The sequence below is a fragment of the Chinchilla lanigera genome, unplaced genomic scaffold (genome assembly GCF_000276665.1).
Source record: "Chinchilla lanigera isolate Chin_1 unplaced genomic scaffold, ChiLan1.0 scaffold00019, whole genome shotgun sequence".
Classification (NCBI taxonomy): domain Eukaryota; kingdom Metazoa; phylum Chordata; class Mammalia; order Rodentia; family Chinchillidae; genus Chinchilla; species Chinchilla lanigera.
This window is the reverse complement of record NW_004955420.1, coordinates 2634913-2656917: the sequence shown is the minus strand read 5'-3', so window position 1 is coordinate 2656917 and position 22005 is coordinate 2634913. Positions and strand designations below refer to the sequence as shown.

General features: G+C 40.2%; 1 pseudogene; it reads right to left on the bottom strand.

Moving 5' to 3' along the window:
- Positions 1 to 20749: 20749 nt before the first annotated feature.
- Positions 20750 to 21229, bottom strand: LOC102030317 (annotated as a pseudogene).
- Positions 21230 to 22005: the final 776 nt, after the last annotated feature.

Here is a 22005-nt window from a genome sequence, read left to right as displayed (position 1 = left end):
TACAGACCATAAGACAGAAGGGGAGTAACTCCCCACCCTGAGAGAGAATGGTGTGTGGTGAAGCTTTGCATCAGCTGAATCCTCTTCATGGAGTGTATAAAGGACTAATATCAAATGCCTTTCTCCTACGGCCCTCCATTCTTCTGCCTGTGTGTCCCACGTTCAGAGCAGGAAGTGAGAGAACCCTTCACATATTTCCATATCCGACTCTCTGGGCCCGCAGGGTGGATGGCAGTAGCCAGCATGTAGCATCTGTAGACTGAGCCCAACCCCTAGCACTTTTGCAGCCTGGGGCATAACAGTACACATAGTAGGAGGAAACAGACATTGTTCATGTCCACTTCACACAGACATGCTGTAGCTCTTTGCACTATGTGAAATAGTTGCACTTAAAAATAATGGAAGTGATGTTTAATTTTAGATGGCACTCACAAGAAATCACAAGTGTGGTTCCATTATATCTACGTCCAGCAGTTGTTTTCCCTGGTTCAAGTTCATAAGCTCAATAACTAAGACTACACTACAAGCCTGTCCTTGCAAGTGTGAATATAATATTTCCTGCCTATTTCTGAGCACTACTTTTGAGTTTTTGAGGGCAACGCAGAATCTCGTAAGCTAGAATCCCAACATTTATACAGATGCAGACTTCCTGTGGACTGTCAGTTTACTGATCAATTGTGTTTCACTTCTGTGGCCAGTGAAGACTGTCCAACCAGAGAGAGGACACAGACAAGCATGGTACAATCAGCAAGGTTTTGGATCTCAGAATACCTCCTTCCCCCACGGTCTGCCGTTCTAACATTTATCTATGAATTTAATGAGTATTGTTGCACCCTTGTTAATGCCTGACACAGCGCCCCTGTCTGAGGGATCCTGCAGTAAGCAAAGCACAGTCCATGCCCTCCAGGAGCTTGCAGTATGTAAGGACATGGAGAATGGAAATGCTAATGATAATGATTTTGTTATGAAAATAACTACAGCTGCTTTGCACAATCTTTGGCTTACTAAAGTTTGTTTGAATAGAGACCTTTTTTTTGTGCAGCAGCTTTAGATTCACAGCAATATTAAGGAGAAGAGATTTCTCCAGTATTTGCTGCTCCCCACCACATGCTCCGCCTCTCCCATTACCAACACCTGCTACTAGGGTGATACATTGGTGATGAACCTACATTAACACATTGTTATCATGCAAAGTCTAGAGTCCACATAGGGATCACGTTTGGTGTTATACACTCTACAGGTTTGGACAGATGTACAATGAGCTGGAGCCACCATTATAGTATTACACAGAGTAGTTTCACTGCCCTAGGAAGTCCTCCATGCCCTGCATATTCATTCTGCACTCCCACTAACCCCCGGCAAGCACCTATCTTTTTACCATTTCCATACTTTTTCCTCATCCAGAATGTCATAGATTTAGTCATACACTAGATAGATTTTTCAGGTAAATTTCCTCCCTATCTTTTCATCACTGGATAGGCATGGGGTGAGGGCTCCCACAACAGGTTCTCTCTGGAGGTTGTACTGCCCATCATCTACAAGGACCCTCCAACAATTTCACCAAGTAATACAGTTCAGGTTTCCCTACTCTGGACAGATTCTGGGGCAGATGGCTACTCAGGTTTCCTCTCTGGCAAGTTGTGATTCTCTACTTGCCTGTTGGTTTCTCCCATTTTGCAGGGAGTAGTATACCTTGTGTCATCATTTTTTTATGGTTTTAAGAGGAGTTGCTGATATGTAAATTTATTTGTTAGGATGCAGTGACACCGTCCAAGCTTGTTTCATGGAAACTGCCGTCCTGCCCAACTTTCTTTTTTTTTTTAGTTGGTACTGGGAAATGAAAAGGGGCTTCATACAAACTAGCAAAGAGCTCTGCCACTGAGCTCTACCCTTTTAAACTTTGTTTTGACACTGAGTCTTGCTAAGATGTCCAAGCTAGTCTTGGCATTATGATCCTCCTGCCTCTGCCTCCTGAGTAGTTGGGATTAAAGGTATGCATTACAACATCTGGTCTACCTAAGGGTTTTCTTTTCTTTCTTTTAACAGAAGTCACTGCCCTATCCTCACTGACAGTTTAGAAGTAATTTTTATTGCCCTGATTTTACAGATAAGTAATTGAGACTCAGAAAAGTTAATTACTGGCTCATGACTGGTAGAGACAGAACTAAACACAAGTCATAGGATGTATGTCCCTATGCTAGGCACTGCTCTAACGTGCCATCTTAGTTTAAAAGCCGTATACACAGAGAAGCGTAAAGCATTAACTTATTAACTTCAGCATATAGATCCGTTTTAAATTTTGACAGTAATAACGCATGTTAAGGGAACATAGAAAGAGGAGGAGTGTAATGAAAGTTGGCCTGAAAATGAGGGAAATAGTATAAAAATAGGCGATCAAGGTCCCTGCCAGACAGCATTCACTGCTTATGACTCATTAGATCCAGTCCTATTGCCTACATATGTTCTGTGCTGCTCCCCTCAGGATTCATGTCTATGGCTGAGTCCATAGCCAGTTCGGTTATAATCAAGCTTGGATTATTGTTCCAGTTTTGCTGAGAGGAAGTAGAATAACAAAATAATGTAATAAACAATGTTCTATCCGCCCTCATGGTCAGCATTTGTTCTTTTCACAATTTCATAATAAATTTGTGACCCAAACAGCACATGAAGTTCTATGTAGCCAAATTAAAATACCCTTTATGTCTCAACCTTATGGCTTATTTTAGTCCTCCAATTGGCACAACCTAATAGAGAAAGAGCGCTGTAAACAAGAGGGAACACTTTGTTGTCCATGGAAGGAGAGACACGTCCTATTTCCGCCTTGACCTACCCGCCAATCCAGTGTGCCAGAGACCCAGGGAGGGTTCAGTATGTCTCAGAGTCAGTGAAAATAACACAGGAACAGGCAGTGTATAAAGTACTAATATCACAGAGTGGTTTAATTTTAACCATTATTTAAAGTTGTAGATATTTTTTAAAAAATCACTAAACACACCTTTTAAAATACTACATTTTATTCACGATGACTCATCTTCTCTTTGCAAACTGTTTTCTATATTACCTGAAATACTGAGCACAAAATAATTTTTGGGAACAATCATGTAGAAAGTCTATGCGAAATACTCACAATAATTGATATGATGTATTGAATGCTTATAAATGTGACAGGAATATCATAAATATTTTCCTCGGTGATCTGCAATATTTTGTGCTTTGTAAATCAGGAAATTGAGAGATTAATAAGCTTATCCATGTTATATATGTTTTCATCTTGGTTCTTCAGAAAAAAAGAAAAAAACAGAGAACTCCTTATTTTAAAAAAAGATTTATTACAAGGAGTTGTCTTATGCGGTAACAGAAAATGCACACCCCCTCCCCACCAGTAGACTTCGGTTTCTTAGCTGCCCAAGCACTAGTTCCTGTTCCAGTTCTGTTTGCTTCTGTCTCTTACAAACGGCTGGTCACTCTGATGCATATTGTAAGAACCAGTCCCCAGCTGACAAGCCATTCTGCCTCTGCACTTCCTGCTTGCTTATCTCATACAAGCCCTAGACCACCAGAGATCAGGGCCTGATATTCTGACAATGATCCCAGTCAGTGACCATCGATGTAAATAAATCTGCCTCCAAATCCTGGGTGTCGTTTTGGTGTTTCTGTTTGCTGCTGCAATACAATTAAAGAGGATGAAAAGTCCCAAGAGCTGCAGTTGGCAAGCTGGAAACATAGGAGAGCTGAAGATCTAAGTTTCAGTCTGTGTCTGAGGCTGCAGATTGAAGACGGATCCAGCTCAGAGACCATCAAGTAGAGTGAGTTCTCCCTTCCTCAGCGCTTTATTCAGGACGTCAGCAGATCGAGGCACCCACACCCTGTAGAAATCTGCCTGGCTCAGTTTGCAGACTCAAATGTTGCTATCATCCAAATCGACGCTCCCAGAAACACCGAGAATAATGGTGAACTACATGCCTGGGCTCCTCCCGGCCCAAGCAGTTTGACACATAAAATTAACTACCACAACATAACTAGAAAGTGGCTGAGATGGGAGCTTTGAACACAGGTGACTTGGACTCCAAAGTTCCCGGTCTTTATCATATCACATTACTCTGTACCAATGGAGATGAGTTTTCTGATACTAAGCTCCAACTGTAAGAGTTGCAACTGTAAGAGTTGCACCAAGTGTTTAGGAGGTCCTGCTAAACAGCTCTTCTCACCAAAGATCCTAAGACCACCCAGCTGTTACTTCAGTTTCTCCTGGCTCATCACCAAGTCTCTGACACATTTATCTCTGGTGACTGTATGGAAATTCCACTGTAACTCTCTGTGGGCGCAGTTCACACCAATTTGTCCATACAGTTCCTAAAAATTTCAGGAAATAAAATTAGCTCATCATCTATAGAATCAGAGGCCATTTAACACTTTTAAATTTAAAAATTTCAAACATAAAAATTTTCACATTATTTATTTCTCTAATTTTACTGTGAATAACACAGTATTCTATATATATCTACATAGTAACATTATTATTATAGGTAAACAAATTAGCAGGTCTACTTCACTCCATATTTCCCTCCACTTTCTATGGTTATTGTAAGAGCACCTAAAACCTGCTTTGGCAAATTTACCATCTGTGATACAATATTACTAACCATAGTGTTTTGCAATACCTAACATCCCTAGGTTATTCATACACATTACTTTTATAGATTTTGACCTACATTTCTTCATTTCTCCCCACTTGCTGAACTGTTTTTTAAAAGCAGAAATTCTTCAACTGAAAATTCAATTTTGTTTTTATATTTTTAGTTTGCACATTCAGTTCAAGACTTCTTGTAGATGAAATATACTTCATAAGCCATTTCAAGCATATACCAGATCACATGAAACTTATCTTTTAAGTAAAAAAGAATATTTATAAATTGCAATGGACATTTCACACAACTTCCTGAATCACATTTGCATTAGGTAATATAATCCACTATGCTATATCCTTTTCTCCAGCAATCTTTTTAATCATATTGAGGAGCCTGAAACAAATCTGCTAAGTATGATGTTGCCCTGGGCAGGAGCACCCTGACCCACTTGGGAAAGGTTGGCTGTAGATCTGTCACTAGTAGGCTCCAGCCCTTCCTCTCTGCTCTTTGACATTCAGGAAATTGTCTATGAGTACCCATCTCTTGGTCTGTGGGAGTCATTTCTATTATATTAATGAGATCAGACTCAAGGACAACAGAGCAGAAATCCTCCTTTTAAAATAAAGTTAAATTTATTTTCATAAATGAAGTGCAGGTAAATGGCTCTGCAAGCCATTTACTACATTCAAATATCCAGACAAAGGCAAGTACTTCAGCACAATAGGTCATGTACTCCCAAGGTTGTTTTGTAAATAAATATTTAAAAATATACATTTATTTGCCTGCTACATCATTAGCTCATTCATTCATATCTGTTAAGTGTGTCCTATTTTTTTGGTAGGGTGGTTTAAGAGTTTTAAAACAAATAACAGAAGGAAACAGAGGTAAAGCAAGTACCTAAACAACAGAAGTGCAAAACTGAGCATTATTGGAGTTCTGAAAGTAATAATAAAGCTCATCAGTATATAAAAGAGGCTACAATTAATCAGAGCTCTTGTACAATTAATACAGGAAATGTGGAACTATTTTAGAAGGAGGAAGCAGAGAGGAAGGGCTGAAGCCCACAGTGACAAATATTAGCTTTGAAGGATGGTAGGTACTTCTAGCAAAGGGCAAAAAAGGGCACCAATGTGCCTGTTGGAAAAGTCACTGAGCAGCTAAATTTGGTTGTCAGGAAGAACATGAGAGATTGGAGTGGGATGATGGGTCCATCTAGATCAGAGGAGAAGCCAGAGAGGCCAAATAGGAATTAAAGGTTAAACTCAACAAGAAAGAAATAGCTTGTGTGCACTGAGGTCAGTGTGATGTGTCCACAAACTCAAGCAGTCACACTTAAGCTCAAATGCTTAACACCAGGCTGAACTGCTTTCAAATAAAGCCAGAGGATATGCTTTTGCAAAAAAATCTTTTGCTTTTGCAGTTCTGGGGCTTGAATCCAGGGTCTTGTGCACACACAAATGGTTTTAATAAGAGAAACACATATGTATATGTTCAGTATTGATTACTCAAAAAATATTAGACCAGAGAGACATAATTTTTAATTTTTCTTTAATGAAAAAGTATACAAAAAGGAAAAATATTTATATTATAAATTACTACATTTAAATTAGTACTATTTTAGTTAACTTTACCACATACTTAGAGTATGTAACAAAGTAGTCACACATTCTTTCTAATTATAAATTTAAAAGGCTTATCATAGAAAATTTGAAAAATTCTCAAAAGCATAAAGGTGATAATAAAAGCAACCCACAACCCCATTATTAACATTTTGTGAAGTGTTTATCTAGCCATTTTAAAATTAAAGTACCTTATTTTTATGCTAGCAAAATATGTCATGTTGCTAAGAATTATAAATGTTTGCATTCAAAGTTATAGCAACAGAATTCTTCAGCAACAGAATTTTCACTGCTAGCTTTTCTTATTTTATTATATACATATATAATGTAAAATTTACAATATGCATTTATATTTACATTATACAATCATATATGATCATATAATATAGAATTTATATGTAATTTCTATGCAATATGTATAAATCTTAAGGGTATGGCTATGAAATACTTGCAGTACTCCAGAAGGCTCACTCGTGTCACCTACCAGTCAATGCCACCCAACCCAAGATAACTTGTTCTTCTCTGGTTTACCGCTGGTTAGTTTTGCCTTGTTTGGAACATTTTCTAAATTATAGCTTGTAGTGTGTGCCTAGCTTTTTTTTTTTTTTACCACATTGATAGATATCTCAGTAGTCTGTTCATTTTTGTTTCTACATAGTATTTCATTGTATAAATATAATACAATTTATCCATCCATTCTACTAACTGAATTGTTCTCAGCTTGGGGCTATAATTAATAAAGAAGTCATAAATGCTCTTATACCTTTATTTTTGGGTGACATAAACATTTGCAGTTCTCCCTTATCCACAAGGGATATGTTCCAAGTTCCCCACAATTAGTCAGCTGTGTATAGCTGTGACAAAATACCTGACATAAGTCAGCTTCAAGGAGGAGAGGTTTACTTTACCTCATGGTTTTGGAAGTTTCAGTCCTGGCCTGCTAGCTCTACTGTTTTAGGCCTGTGGCAAGGCAGAACCACCGTGGTGGAAAGAAGGATGCAGGAAAGCAGCTCACTTCACAGCAGCCAGGAGCAGAGTAAGAGGGAAAGAGACAGAAAGAGAGGAGTGGGGGACCGGATATAGTCTCCAATTTCATGCACCCGTTACCCACTTTCTTCCAAAAGGCTCTTTTCCTTAAGTTTCCAATACTTCCCAATAATGGCATCAAGTTACCATCTCATCAATGAATTGATCACTGATGAGAGTAGAGCCCTTGAGATCCAGTTATCTCTGGAAACACTGCAGACACACCCAGAAGTGGACTTTACTAATTTCCTAGGCATTTCTCAATCTACACAGGTTAACAATCAAGTTTAACCATCACACTCCCAGTGGCTACCTGAAACTGCCAATAGTATGGAACTTTATATATTCTCCATTTCCCCCTATACATACATTCCTATGATAAAGTTTAGTTTATGAATTGCACACATAAGAAATTAACAAGAACAGAATAATCACAGCAATCTGCTATAATAAAAGGGGTATGAATGTGTTGTCTCTTCAAATGTGGTGTTCCTCATTGCATTATGGTAATATTTTCAGACTGTAGTTGACTATGGGTAATTGAAACCATGGAAATGAAATTACAGATAAGGAAAAGCAATATTGTTTCTGTTGGTTATATTCTGAGTAGTAGAATTTCTGTGTCACACAGTATACATACATGTAGCTTTAGTAGATACCTTCAAGAAGGGTTTCAAAACAGATTGATAATTTATACTCTTACCAGCAATTTATGAATTCCAGTGTAGCATGTCTTCACCAACACATGCATTTTCAGTTCCTTTAAGTTTAGCCATCTGACTAAGCTCAGGTATAGTAGTATCTCACTGAAGTTTTTATTTGCCTTTCCTTAATGATTAATGATGATGAACACTTTTTCATTTATCTGAATACCCCCTTCAGTTGAAGTGCCTGTTAAAGTCTTGCTTGTTTTTAAAAATTAAGATGAAATATTTATTGAATGTGTATTGTATTTATATGTATATTATAAACATCTTTTTTGCAGTATATATGTCTTTTTGCATCGCTATAACAAAATACAAGAGGCTGGCTAACTTAATGAAGAAAAGAGATTTATTTAGCTCACAATTTTGAAGACTGAAAGCCCAAAGTCAGGTGGCCTCATTGGTTTGGCCTCTGGTGAGGACTTCATGGCAGATTACGTTATGGCAGGAGTCCATGTGAGAACAAGAGTTCCCACTCACACAGGAAGCCAGAGATAGGGTAGGGGGCTAGGCTGGCTCTTTTTATAACAACCATCTCCTGAGAATTAAATCAGGTGTTCACAAGAACTACTTTAATCCTTTCCAATGGCACCACTTTCAGTGACCAATGGACCTCCTATTATCAATATGCATGAGTAACCACCTGGACACACAGTCTTTATGTGAGCAAAAGACTGGATTTATTTCATCAGGCTACGGACAGGCTGTACTCATCAATGATTTCAACAGCTGGCCAGAGGAGAAGTTAAGTTTTTACAGGTTTTGGAGATGTGGTTATAATCTCAGGGAGTGTGGGTAGAATGTTTGACATCAAAGTTCCTAGGATGTTCAGCACAGGAGTATAGATAACACCAGACTCTCTGGCCCAGGGAGATTGAACATCCTGTCCTAAATTTTCTTCATGGCCATCTGTTCTGTTTTCTGGGGGCAGCATGGCCCTTTAGTGGCTTTCTGCTGTTTATGGAGGGTGGCATGTTTGCTGGGAGGGTTTATCAAAGGTCAGACATGAAACTCCTGGTTTTCTTTTTATATACAGAGAAGAGCAGGAAAGTTGATGTTTCTCATGGCTACTTTGTGTGTGACAAGTGGGGTAGCATGGGCAACCTAACTGGGAGAGAAATACTGGGGAAGGAGGTTATATTGAAGTGTATTGGGGGTGGTTTGTGAGGTTAGTAAGGACCCAGACCTGGGGAGGACTGGGATGGCCTTGTAAGTTGCTGGAAACATGGAAATACAGAGTCAGCAATTTCTGGCTGAGGAAAGATTGGACCATTTTTTTTTTTTTATTGGACCATTTTAGCAAGGAATGAATTAACTAAGGGTCTTGGAGAGATAATTAGCGACTATGGGGAGAAGCTGTGAGGGTGGAACCTTGGAGCATGGTGAAAGGAAGAAGAGGGCTAACTGGGCCAAAGAGCATAGTGAAGGAGAAGGGAAGAGCCCAATTAGGGCAAAAATGAGCACAAGCCTGACAAATGATTCCACTCCTGAGGCAAAAGACAACTGAGTTGGAGTCCCAGCAGAACTGAGAGTAAAACCCACAGAAAAATGTATAAGAGAAACAGAGGGTGTTTGAGGTCCTCTCTACCAATCACTGAACAGAAGAAGCATGAGAAAGAAGGGAAACAATTCGATTTCCTCTGGGGAGAAGTTACACAGAGTACGTGAAAAAAGGAGATCTATCCAGGCAAAGAAGGACTCGATGTGGAGGCTTAAGGTAAGATCAAAGCAGACAGAGCAAGAGAAGTAGGTGAAGGAGTAGGAGGTGTAAAACCAAGGCACTTAAGTATCTTCTGGAATTTGGGTGCTTTACTACTCAGGAAAGTAGGGGAAATTACCTGCAAGTCCAACAAGGAGGAGAGGTCAAGCAAATTGTCACAGTTTTGTCCACAGGGCACAGTTTTGTCCTGGATCAGTTTACCCACTGCAGAGCGTCTTGCAGATGAAGAGCTGTTGGGGTGCTAGAGATGACTCAGAAGGGTCTTGCCCACTTAGACTGCAGGGACCGGGGTTTAGTCTTTAATCAAGACCAGTATGTTAGCTGGGCTGTCCTCATAAGGGTGAGTATCAGGACAAGGCAGGAGAAGGTTAGCAGTGTGTCATATTTCTTTTTGGGCTTGTTGCAGAACTGGGAGATAATCTCCAATGGGAGTGCAGAGAAGGCAGTCATCTACATACTGTATAAGGTGAGGGTGGTGAAAAGAGAGTAATCATGTACAAGGGCCTGACCAAAGTAGTAGGGGCCGCCCTAGGAGCCCTGAAGCAAGACGATCCAGGTTAACTGCTGGACTGGCGAGTGTCAGAGTCTGTCCAGGTGAAGGAGAAGAGAGGCTGTGAGGAGGGGAGCAGGGCAAGTGAAAAAGGATGGACTTACTCTCCACTGTCAGATTTACCTGGAGTTCAGCATCCAAGATGGTCCAGGGGGCTCCAAGGCTTCTGGGTAGCATCCATCTTTGGTTGCCAAGCCAACATCTGGGAAGGAGCCAATCAAGGGTTATGAGCCAGAGCCAGCTGAAACAACTGACACTGGCTTATCTGACTTCCAGTGGGGTCCCTGCAGGAGGGACAAAGCTTAGGGGAATCCTGGGCTGCAGACATTCCCTAGCCCTGTGATTGTTCTCGCAGCACTTGAAGCAAGGTGCTGGAGGTACAACATGAGTCGAGGGCTTTCTTGATCCCTTTGTGGTCAGCTTGGTGGTTGGGTTTGGGGAATGTCTTACAGTGGAGACAAGCATCGGCTACTCAGAAATGTGCTTCTTTTAAGCATTTTCATCTCTGTTATTAAAAACCTTGAAGGCCAAGTTGATTAGTCCCTGCTATGAGGTTTGAGGGCCAGCCTCCAATTTCTGTTGGATTTTTATGTTTTGCTTTTGTTTTTTTCACAAGTGTCTGGTGCCGATTTGCTAATGAAATGCATCTTTAGGATTAGTTGTCCCTCTGGCTGTTCTGGGTGTAAGGCTGTTAATCACCTAAGGGAAGTAGCCATTTGAGCCATAAAATGGGCTGGATTTTCATCCCTGTTCTGAGTGGTTTCTCTGAGCTTATCAAAACTAACCACATTATGGGTCACCCTGTGAAAGTCCTCTGTTAGATAGGGACCATTCAGTCTTGGTTGGCTATATCTTGGGTTCCTACCTGATAGTTCCAATTTGGGTCTTCCAGAGGAACAGCTGCAGTGCCTTCAGGAAGGTCGGGCTGAAGGCATCTGTGTTCATCCGCATAAACCTGGGCAAGGGAGATTATTTGTTTCCATTCATCGGGGGAGAGAATGGAGCTAAAGATAACATTTAAATCTGCCCAGGTGAGATTATATATTTGAGCCAAGTTCTGGATTTTTTTTTGTATATATTGGGCAGGATTGGAGGAGAAGCAACACAGACACTGACTAATTTGGGAGAGGCTGTCAAAGACAGAGGAACATGAATAACTCTTCCCTCTGCCCCTGCCACCTCACAGAACGGGCACTGAGGAACAGGGGCCACGGGTTGAGGGGCCAAACCATACTCCGGACTGGGTATCAGGTGGAGTGGGGCTGGCCATGGGGTGCGGGGGAGCACAGCATATGGGCACAGCCCCCAACCAAGTTCAGGGCACAGTGTCAGATAGACAGGGTTTGGCAGGGACAGCAGTGGTAGAGGGCTTGGTTGGGGACTGACTGGAAGTGGCAGGAGGCTCTGGGAAAGAAGGGGAAGCAGCTGTGCCAGTCTCAGAGAGTAGCAGTGACTGCAGCCACAGCAGGAGGTACAGGGAGCTCCCAGGGGAAAGTGAGCTCAGTTAGATCTGTCCTAGGAAAGGAGCCTGCATCTGATGAAAGGGGTGCAGACAGGAAGAAAAGAAGAAAGATTTGAGAGCAATTGCATGAGGCACACAAAGTGGGAACATTACAGAGTGTAAACAGTGTCTGCACCTTTGATCATCTGCTCAGCCTCCAGCAGTAATTTTCTAAATCCTGTAGAATACAGAAATTAAAAGTGCCATTTTCTGGCCACAGTGGGCCATTGTCCAGTTTGTATTGTGGTCATGTGGTGTTGCAGAAGAATATTAGACATTTAGAGTTCAGATCTGGATAGAGATTAAGAGGTTTTAGGTTATTCAAGAGATAAGCTAGGGGAGAGGGATGGGAATAGAAGTAATGTTTCCCATGGAAAGTAGAGAGAGGTAATTGTCATGCCCGATGTGACAAAATGAGAGTGGGCAGTGAGGTCACAATGGGGATGTCTCCACTTGGGACTCAGGGTCATAACAGAGACGTGGGTGAGGGACCAAGGTGGTCACCACTGCAATTGATCAACCACCAAGGCAAGTCAGCCTTCCTGGGCAAGGTCTAGGAGTGGATTTAAAAGGCATGGAAAGTAGGGCAAACTCTCTCTGCCTCCATGGGCGAAAGGGTGGGAAGGCAGAAGAGGGGAAGCGAGAAGGTCTTGTCTGATCTGAAGTGATGTGGAGTGGCAAGAGCTTCCTGGAGCACGGGAGCAAGATCTGGGACCAGTGGCACCAGGTGGCCTCAGTGGAGAAGGGATTGAGATAGGGTGTAAGACCCTCCAGGAAGGAATTAACCTATCCTGGGGTTCTGGCACCAATATGGAACAACTTGGACACTGTCTTAGCTACTTTTTTTTGTTGCTGAGACAAAATTTCTAATGCCCAAAATTAAGGAAAGAAAGGTTTATTTAGCTTATAGTTTGTGGAGGTTTTAGTCTATACTTGGCTGGCTCTGAGGCAGAAGACAGCAAATCAACAAGAGCAAAGGGGGAATGGCAGCAAGCAGCCTCTTTCTCTCCCTTACATTGTAAGAAAGCTACCCCCACCCAGGGGGCGGCCCTCACATAGTTAACCTTTTAAACTTCTCACACTGATATAATAAATAACATCCTAGAGCAGGAAGGGCATGTCCTTTGCACCCCAGGATGTAGAACTGCTGAGTCACTTAGCCAAACCTCTAGACTCCCCAAGTTGACACAATGTATCCACCATAAAAATCCACCTCTTGTCAACTTGGCAACCAGACATACTTTTTTTAAACCAGTTTTTAGATACAAAGACATTATATTACATTAGGACCATAACATATGACCCCGCAAAGACTCATGCACATCCCTTTATGCAAAAGGCATTTAGTCTATCTGTAAGAGTTGCCAGAGTCCTAAGTTTTAGCACTGCTGAAGAGTCTAAGTCCCAAGTCTCCTCCGAGATGTAAGGCTGACTCTTAGCTGTGAGCCCCCGTACAAATGAAAAGTTAAACACTTCCAACATTTAATGGCACAAAATAAGCAGTACCATTCCAAAAGGTACAAACAGGGGGACACAGAGCATTGGGACCGAAGTACATTGTAAGCTCCAAAGGGTTTGCATAAGTCCACCCCTATGGCACTTTTAGTGGTTACAGCTTTCATGACTTCTCTCTCAGGCCTGTTTTTTTCCCTCCTTGCAGCTTTTCTTAGATGATCCACGGTCCCGGCTTTTTTAAACTTTTGAGGTCTCCAGCACACCTTTTGCTTTATACTCACAGCCTCACACACTGCCCTATCAGGGGCACACTACCTGGCCTCCCAGGCCTTCTGAAATCTGAGTGGAAGCCTCTTTAATCTCAGAACTCATCCATTTGTGGAAGCATCTTTAATCTCAGAACTCATGCACCTAAAGCCAAGTCCACGGGGATGATACCAAGGTCTGCTGCTACCTGGAGCAGTAGCAGAGTTTTTTCTGTCTTGGCCACAGGGGTCGAGTGCCTGGATTGCTGGGCATTCTGAATACAATTCTGAGGAACAAATCTTTTATGCTGCCACCATTTTGGAACATGACTCTCAGCAGCTTTTTTCTCAAAGCAAGGTCTTTTACTTTTGCAGTTTTGAGGCTGCAAAGGGTGGCGACTTGCTGCTTTTTATGATGCTCTTAAGCCATCTTTTTTATTTTTTTTTGTTTTTTCTCAGCAATGGAGATCTCCTCAGCTCCACCTCTACAGTCCACAGCTTTACTGGAGCTTTCTTTTTGGCCAAACTCAGATTTTAAATCATCCTGCTGGGCTCTTTGTTCTTGATTCTCACTATAAGTCTGGCTAAAAGCCCCCAACAATAGCCATGCCACTTTCCCAACATTTGACTGCCTTGAAATTTTTTTTGCCAGATTAATCAGTCCGCTGCTGCCCTTAATCTCAGTCTTAGGCAAAGTCTCTGGACACGAGCAAAATACAGACAAACTTTTTGCCAAGCCATAACACACATCATCTGGAGTCCAACCACAAACATAGTCCTTCTTCCCAGCAGAAACCTCCTGAACCCGGTCTTTACCGGCAGGATTTCTATCAGCCTTCTGGGCTTCTGAGCTCTGACTAGAATCTCCCAGACAGAGCAGCCAAAGGTGTTCTAACACTTCTCTTTTAGGTGACAACTCCAAACCTTTCCAAACACTTCCCACAAGCCATTTTCAAAGGCTCTTGAACCACATGGTCAGATATAGTCACAACAATGATCCCACTCCTGGTACCAAATTTTGTCTTAGTTACTTTTTTTTGTTGCTGAGACAAAATTTTGGGCTGAGATGCCCAAAATTAAGGAAAAAAAGGTTTATTTAGCTTATAGTTTGTGGAGGTTTTAGTCTATACTTGGCTGGCTCTGAGGCAGAAGACAGCAAATCAACAAGAGCAAAGGGGGAATGGCAGCAAGCAGCCTCTTTCTCTCCCTTACATTGTAAGAAGGCTACCCCCACCCAGGGGGCGGCACTCACATAGTTAACCTTTTAAACTTCTCACATTGATATAATAAATAACATCCTAGAGCAGAAAGGGCATGTCCTTTGCACCCCAGGATGTAGAACTGCTGAGTCACTTAGCCAAACCTCTAGACTCCCCAAGTTGACACACTGTATCAGCCATAACAGACACATAGGCTTTATGTGAACAAAAGGTTGAATTTATGTTGTCTGGGCACAGACAGGCTGAGATCATGAAGGATTTCTGCAGCTGGCCAGAGGAGAAGTTAAGTTTTCATACAGTTTGAGGATGTGGCTATAATTGCAAGGAATATGGGTGGAATGTTTGAGGTCAAAGTTCCCAGGATGGTCAGTGCAAGAATGTAGATAACACTGGACTTTCTGGTCTGGGGAAATTGTATGTCCTGTCCTAAATTTTTCTTACGGCTATCTGTTCTATTTGCTGGGGGCAGCATGGCCCTTTAGTGGCTTTCTGCTGTTTATGGAGCGTGGCATGTTTGCTGGGAGGGTCTCGCTCAGGTCAAACATAGCACATCCCACTAGGCCTCACCTCTTAAAGGTCCACATTACCTTCCGGCATTGCCACCCTAGGATCCAGAACTTCACCATATAAACTCTTGAGGGGAAAACTGCATCCAATCCAAAGCACCCAATCTTTCACTCTTAGTGATACTTTTGATTAAATTATTGGCTTTTTGCCTACCAGAAAGAAACTCTTCTGTTTAGTGGTAGAAACAGTGGATTCAATAAATCATCTCTTTTCAATTTCGCTTGACCTTAAGTTACTAAATATAAAATTATTTTCCATGTGTTTGCAGCATATTTATAAAGAGAACAGCACAGAGTGGTGTAGAGACATTGATTTAGGGAACCATGTTAATGAAATTGATCCTATCAGCTAAAGTTATTATCCCTTAACTCAGGCTGAGAGTTGATAAAGCAAATGCTAGTTCTTTATGTGAGAGTTAATGTAGTTCAGACTAAATCTACTACAAATAACCAACAAATGCTAAATTCCTTCGTTAGAAAAAAAAAATCATTATCAGGGATCCTATCTTACTTGAATTTTCATTACCCAAGTTCCTCTATGAACACCTGAAGGAATATATTTCATGGTAATAAAGGAAGGGAAAATTTATCATTACCTGAAGATACTCACTGATAAACCGAATAATAATAAAATTGTTTGCCCTCTCATACAACTTTCCTTGCTTAGCTTAACTGACCATCGCCTTTCAAATTTTTACTGATATGAACTTCTGACAACCCAAGTCAAATAGATGCTGCACTTCATGAAACTGATGAAAATGTTGTTGGAGAACTGCACCATTTTCCTGTCAAGCACATGATAAAAATTAAAGCAAAGCAACAGACAAAGAATCAGATAAATTAGCCCTACAAAAGTGTAAGCATGAAGAATTATGACATAAAGGCTTCCAAAATGTGCAGGTTTAAATATCAAAGAATTCTTTTTTTTTAAGATTATGCATTTTATTTACATAAACTGAGGAAAGAAGAAAGCCAGAATACAGGTACATTCTTAGCTCATTGCAAAGCTGCACAGATTTCACATGGATTTGTTTATTATTACAAGGTCGTAGTAGTTTAGTGTCTCAAAGAATTCTTAAAATCCCTTTGGAAAATGAATTTTAAAATCTTACTTTTTAATTCTTTTGGTAAAAACAATCCATCTTTGGAAGTGCTACACAAGAATAATATGAACTAAATAATGTTGAACTTGGTCTCCCATAGATTTGTCTAAGAACACATGTGCACTGCATTCCATATCAACTCGCCAACATTCCTTGATTGAAGCATCAGTACATTGTTGCAATTAATCATATATATATATATTTAAATTTCAAGATAATTTTTTCATTATTTTCTTTAAAATGTGCTCCCTATTATAACTATGGCCTGTTGTTGATACCATTTGCCTTTGACTTGTAAGTATATCTTATAATTCTGTATTTGGTGAAGAACTTTGGAGAGTGAATTTATTTATTTGTAGCCATACTGTGCATCAAGCATTTTGCAAAAAGCACCTTCACTTCGCAGATAGTAGAGTGACACACAGAGCCAACAATGATCTGCAAAGATCACAGTAGTGATGTTTTTCTTCATATCTGTCACTGGAGTCTACTGTCTTAAGATCAGAAGGTCTCCCAGACTTCCAAAGTGGAGATACCCAGAAATCCATGGCAATTGTTTTCAGCCTCTGCTTTTAGTCCTTTGAATGAGAAATGATGTTTGTATTGCTAATCTTATGAAGCAAGCACTGTATGGACGCCAGTGCCTCATGTCTGCAAAGCACACCCACAAATGGCAAAGCACCTCCAATACGTCTCATTTGATCCTCATAACTACCCTGGGAGGTTGCAGGGATCTGAGGCTCAAAAAGATGAAATGGCTTGTCTGTGGACCCAGAATGCCAAAGTAGCAATCCTGCCTTTGGAACTAACTTCTGCGCTATGGTCCAGTGCTTTTTTTCTCTACATCCCTCATTTTTTGCTTGAAAAGAGGAAAGGAGAAGTCAGAAAAGAAGTCTATTAACAAAGTTAACATCTAATTAACATCACCAAATACATGACCCTCCTGTTGCAACATTCTCCAGCTGAGTAACTTTGGTACCTTCCTTCTGAGAGCAGTGCACACAAGACCAGCAAGAGGGAGCTTTGAGATCATAATTCTCAAGTTGGAGGTGAAGAATTGTATATGAACTTTGTAATATTGAGAAAATTTGGAAAAAAAGAGGCGATGGAAGGCAGTTACCAAACACGGATTCTGTGATGTGTAGCTCTTGAGTTGTTTTCCTTTAATTATAGCTCTTGGAGTTAAATTTTCATTGCCCATTCATGTCAGAAAAAGGCTAAGACCATAGCAATAACACAGCTAAAGCTTATGAAGTCCACCTACTTTTATTTTTCATAGAACTCTAGGCTCTTTAAACCTATGTAATTTATTCTAATAAGGCTTGAAATTGATTGAATCCATCTCATTGTTGCACCCTGTTCCCCTTCCCTCATCACTACTCATATTCTCTTCCCCTGACATCACCAATAATAACCAAAGTGCAACAGGATGAAATTTTCATCCGAACTAATGGGAGAGATCAACAACAGGAAATAGAAACAAACTACTTCAAACCCTGAATACACATTCTAAGTTTAGCTATAGCTAAAACTAGGGGTTTTCTTTTGTTGCTTTTGTTTTTGTTTTCTCTATTAATAAATGAATCAGTTAGGGTCTTTCTGTGCAAAGAAGATTCTTTTTAGATTAATGCAGCTTTTGCCATATCAATCTAAAAAGTTGGATTCAATTCAAAATTTATCTGTGAAACACTCCACCCACTCAGTGGGAAAATCCAAACTAATTTCCTGCCAGTTCTATTTTATGTAAGTCATTGTATTAAGCCACTCAAGTGAGTAGTTTCTAGCAGATTAACCCTGCTCTGGTGAACTCAGATACAGTACCTTCAGGGCCCTCTGAATCAGCACTCTCCTCTATCACAAGATGGCATTGAGAAAGCAGGTTCTGCAGCTTTAAGAACAGAGATATGCAAATTACCTCATCCTCATTATAGTTACATGTTGGCATTTATCTTTATAACAAGTTAAAGCAGCAGTGAGAAAAGGTCACAATTAAAAGTAAAGAAATCCTCTGGAGAACCTACAAGTGTCTGCACTGTCTTTGGGAGACTGGGTAATCAGAAAAGAGGGATAAAGAGAGTGGTGGAAATGGAAACTCAGTGAAGGTCATCTGGTCAACTTGGCCCAGTTTGAACCAGGAAGCCTGCTTTTGTTTGACTTTCAAACTTGAAGGAAAACAAAAACTGCAGCTACAAAACTTTTAAGTGCCCTAAGTCATTTAGAATGGATTAGCCTGGGTGGAGTTCTGGAGTTTCCAGTAGCTTAAGAATAAAAAAAAATAAAAATAAATAAAAAAACAATAAAATCTCACGTGATCTTTGCTGTGCTCCAAATAAACAGCAGGATCATTATATACTCAGTGATCTGTGCAGACAGCTTCTGGAGCTCCAGACTCCTCCTCCTGCAGCACAGTCTCTGTAAATATGGGCTGGCTCGTGCTCCTCAGAGGCTCTCTATTTCTGGGCAGGAAAAGGAACAGGAGCAACCACCGCTGGCTTCTGAATCCTTCCCATCTGTTTGCTTAGCACCTCAAACTAGGAAAGACAAAAGCTTTAGGAAGAATTTGAGACCCAGTGTTTAAGGAGACATGCTGGAAATTTTAGTAGAAAAAGTGAGTTTTAAATATGACATTTTCATTTCTTGCATACTTCAACTTTGGACCTTCAAGACTTGTTTTTCAATTTTTTAAATTTAAGATAAAGTACAAAAATACATTAATGAACAAATAGACATAAACAAAACAACACCCAAACAATAGAAGCAATACAGAGTTTCAGACAAGGTGATAGAAAATTAACAATAGATATTGTATTACATATTGTTATCTTCAAATTGGTTACTCAGTTTAACAAATATAGGCATTTAAGATTGATTGAATAATTAAACATTAACTTTTCCATTCAATAAAGCAATAGAAGTTGGTAATGACTCAGTTATCCTATGTGTGTGTATATATAGATGTGTATATATATATATATATATATATGTATTTTTCCTTTCTTTCTTTTTCTCTTTTCCCTCATTCCAGTTTTTCCCTCCCTTTGAACAGTTTCTTTCCTTTTCACAATATCTATTATATCTTTCAGATTTTATTTACTCTTTCAGGTTCCTACACTAGTGGGACAATATGGTATTTACACATGCGGGTCTGATTTATTTCACTGATGAGTATGGACTCTAGTTGCATCCATTTACCTATGAAAGCCTCAAGTTTATCTTTCTTTATAGCTGAGTTATAGTCCACTAGGTAAAAATACCACATCTTTTTTATCCATTCCTCAGTGGATGGGCATTTGGGTTGCTTCCACGATTTAGCTATTACAAATTGAGCAGCTATAAACATGGGTGCACATATATCATTGTGGTATGATGTTTGTAGTTCTTCTGGAAAAATACCCAAAAGGGAAATAGCTGGGTTGAGTGGGATCTCTAGTCCTAGTTTACTAAGGAATCTCCACAGGGGTGATTTCCACAGGGCTTGCACCAGTCCACAATCCCACCAACAGTGGAGAAGGGTTCCTTTTTCCCCACAGCCTCACCAGCATTTGTTATTGATTAATTTCTTGATGATATTCATTCTATCTGGGTGAGATGAAATCTCAGTGTTGTTTTAATTTGCATTTCCTGAATGACTAATGATGTTGCACATTTTTTCATGTATTTATTTGCCATTTGTATTTCTTCATCTGAGAAGTGTGTATTCATCTCAGATGCTCATTTTTGGATAGGGTCTTTAAATTTGGGGGGACTGATTTTTTTTAATTCTTTATATGTTCTAGATAGAAGTCCTTTGTCTGAGGGACAGTCAGCTAAAATTTTTTCCCAATATGTAGGTTTTCTTTTTACTCTGTTGGTGAGTTCTCTAGATGTGCAAAAAATTCTCAATAAGATGAAATCTCAGTTGTTGATTCTTTGAAGTATTTCCCATTCAGTTTGGTTTTCGTTCATGAACTTTTTGCCTACCCCTATGCCTTCAAGATTTTTACCTACTTTCTCTTCCAGTAGATTTAGTTTTTTTGTTTGTTTGTTTGTTTTAACATTTAACTGAAATGGACTTCCATTTATTTAACTGTAGGGACTTCCATTTATTTTGTTACATCTTTTTGCCATGGTGATTTATAGGATCTTCAAGCCAATATAAATATTTCATAAATATGTGGTCATCTGGCTATACTGCTACACAATACCTCAGCAGTATCTTTCTGCAAGAAAAACACCGAAGAGCAAAGACCTGACACAATTAACTGGGTGGGATGAAAATCTGCTCCAGATACTTGTTTCTGAGGTAAATGCACCAAGCACCTGTTCAGTTAAGAAAACCATCCTTACAACACAGGATGGCTTTTTTTCTGTTTAAGTGGGGCCAGAACACCGAGGGGGAATTAGGTGTTGAATGGCAGAGCTCCATCCCCAGCTTATGCCACGAATTCATACGGAATAGGTTCCAACAACTCAGGCTTCTTCCCATTGCTTCTCACAAAGTGTGCTTCTCTGGGCGGGGCAGGCTGGCACTTCAGCTGAACCCAGGTTCCTTTCTCTTTGGCTTCCTTTTTCTGATCATTTTCCTTGACATGTTTCAGGAAGCTATCTCGACTCTTTGAGTGCTTAATGTGCTCAATACACACATTAATCCTCTTGGCAAGAATCTTGCCCTTCACTTGCTTGTTTACAACAATGCCAACAGCGTGCTGGGTAAAATTGTAGACTCTTCCTGTTTTGCCGTGGTAACATTTGTGTGGCATTCCTTTTTGCATAGTACCCATTCCCTTGATGTCTACAATATCACCCTTTTTGTAGATTTGCATATATGTGGCCAAAGGAACAACCCCATGTTTTCTAAAAGGCCTAGAGAACATATACCGGGTTCCCCTCCTCTTTCCCTTTGTGTTAGTCATTTTGGCAAGTTACCGGAAGATGGCGGTTCCAGCCAAAAGGCTAGTTTCTATTTTAATATTTAAATCTTTGATCCATTTTGATTTGAGTGTGGTGCATGGTGATAGACATGGGTCTAGATTCAGTCTTCAACATGTGGTGAGCCAGTTTTTCCAGCACCATTTATTAAAGAGGCTATCTTTCTTCCAGTGAACTTGTTTGGCCCCTTTTTCAAAAATAAGTTGGCTGAGTGTGTTTGTGGTTGTGGCTGCACCTTCCAGTCTGTTCCATTGATCCTCAGGTCTTTTTTCTTGCCAATACCAGGCTGATTTTACCACAGCGGCCTTGTAGTATAATTTCAACCCAGGGACTGTGATGCCACCTGCCTTGCCTTTGTTGCCCAGGATTGCTTTTGCTATTGTGAGTCTCTTCTGGTTCCAGATGAATTTTAGGAATGTTTGCTGTAGATCTGCGAGGTATACTAATGATATTTTAAATGGGATTGCATTGAATCTGTACAACAATTTTGGGAGTATGGCCATTTTCACAATGTTGGTTTTTCCAATCCTTGAGCAAGGAATATCTTTCCATTTTCTGAAATCTTCTTGAATCTCCTTTTTCAGAGTACAGTAGTTTTCACTGTAAAGATCTTTCATTTCTTTTGTTAGATTGACTCCTAAGTATTTCAATTTTTTGGATGCTATTGTGAAAGGTATAGCTTCTTTAATTTCTCTCTCAGTGTGCTTGTTGTTTGTGTATAGGAATGCTATTGATTATTGAGTATTGACTTTGTATCCAG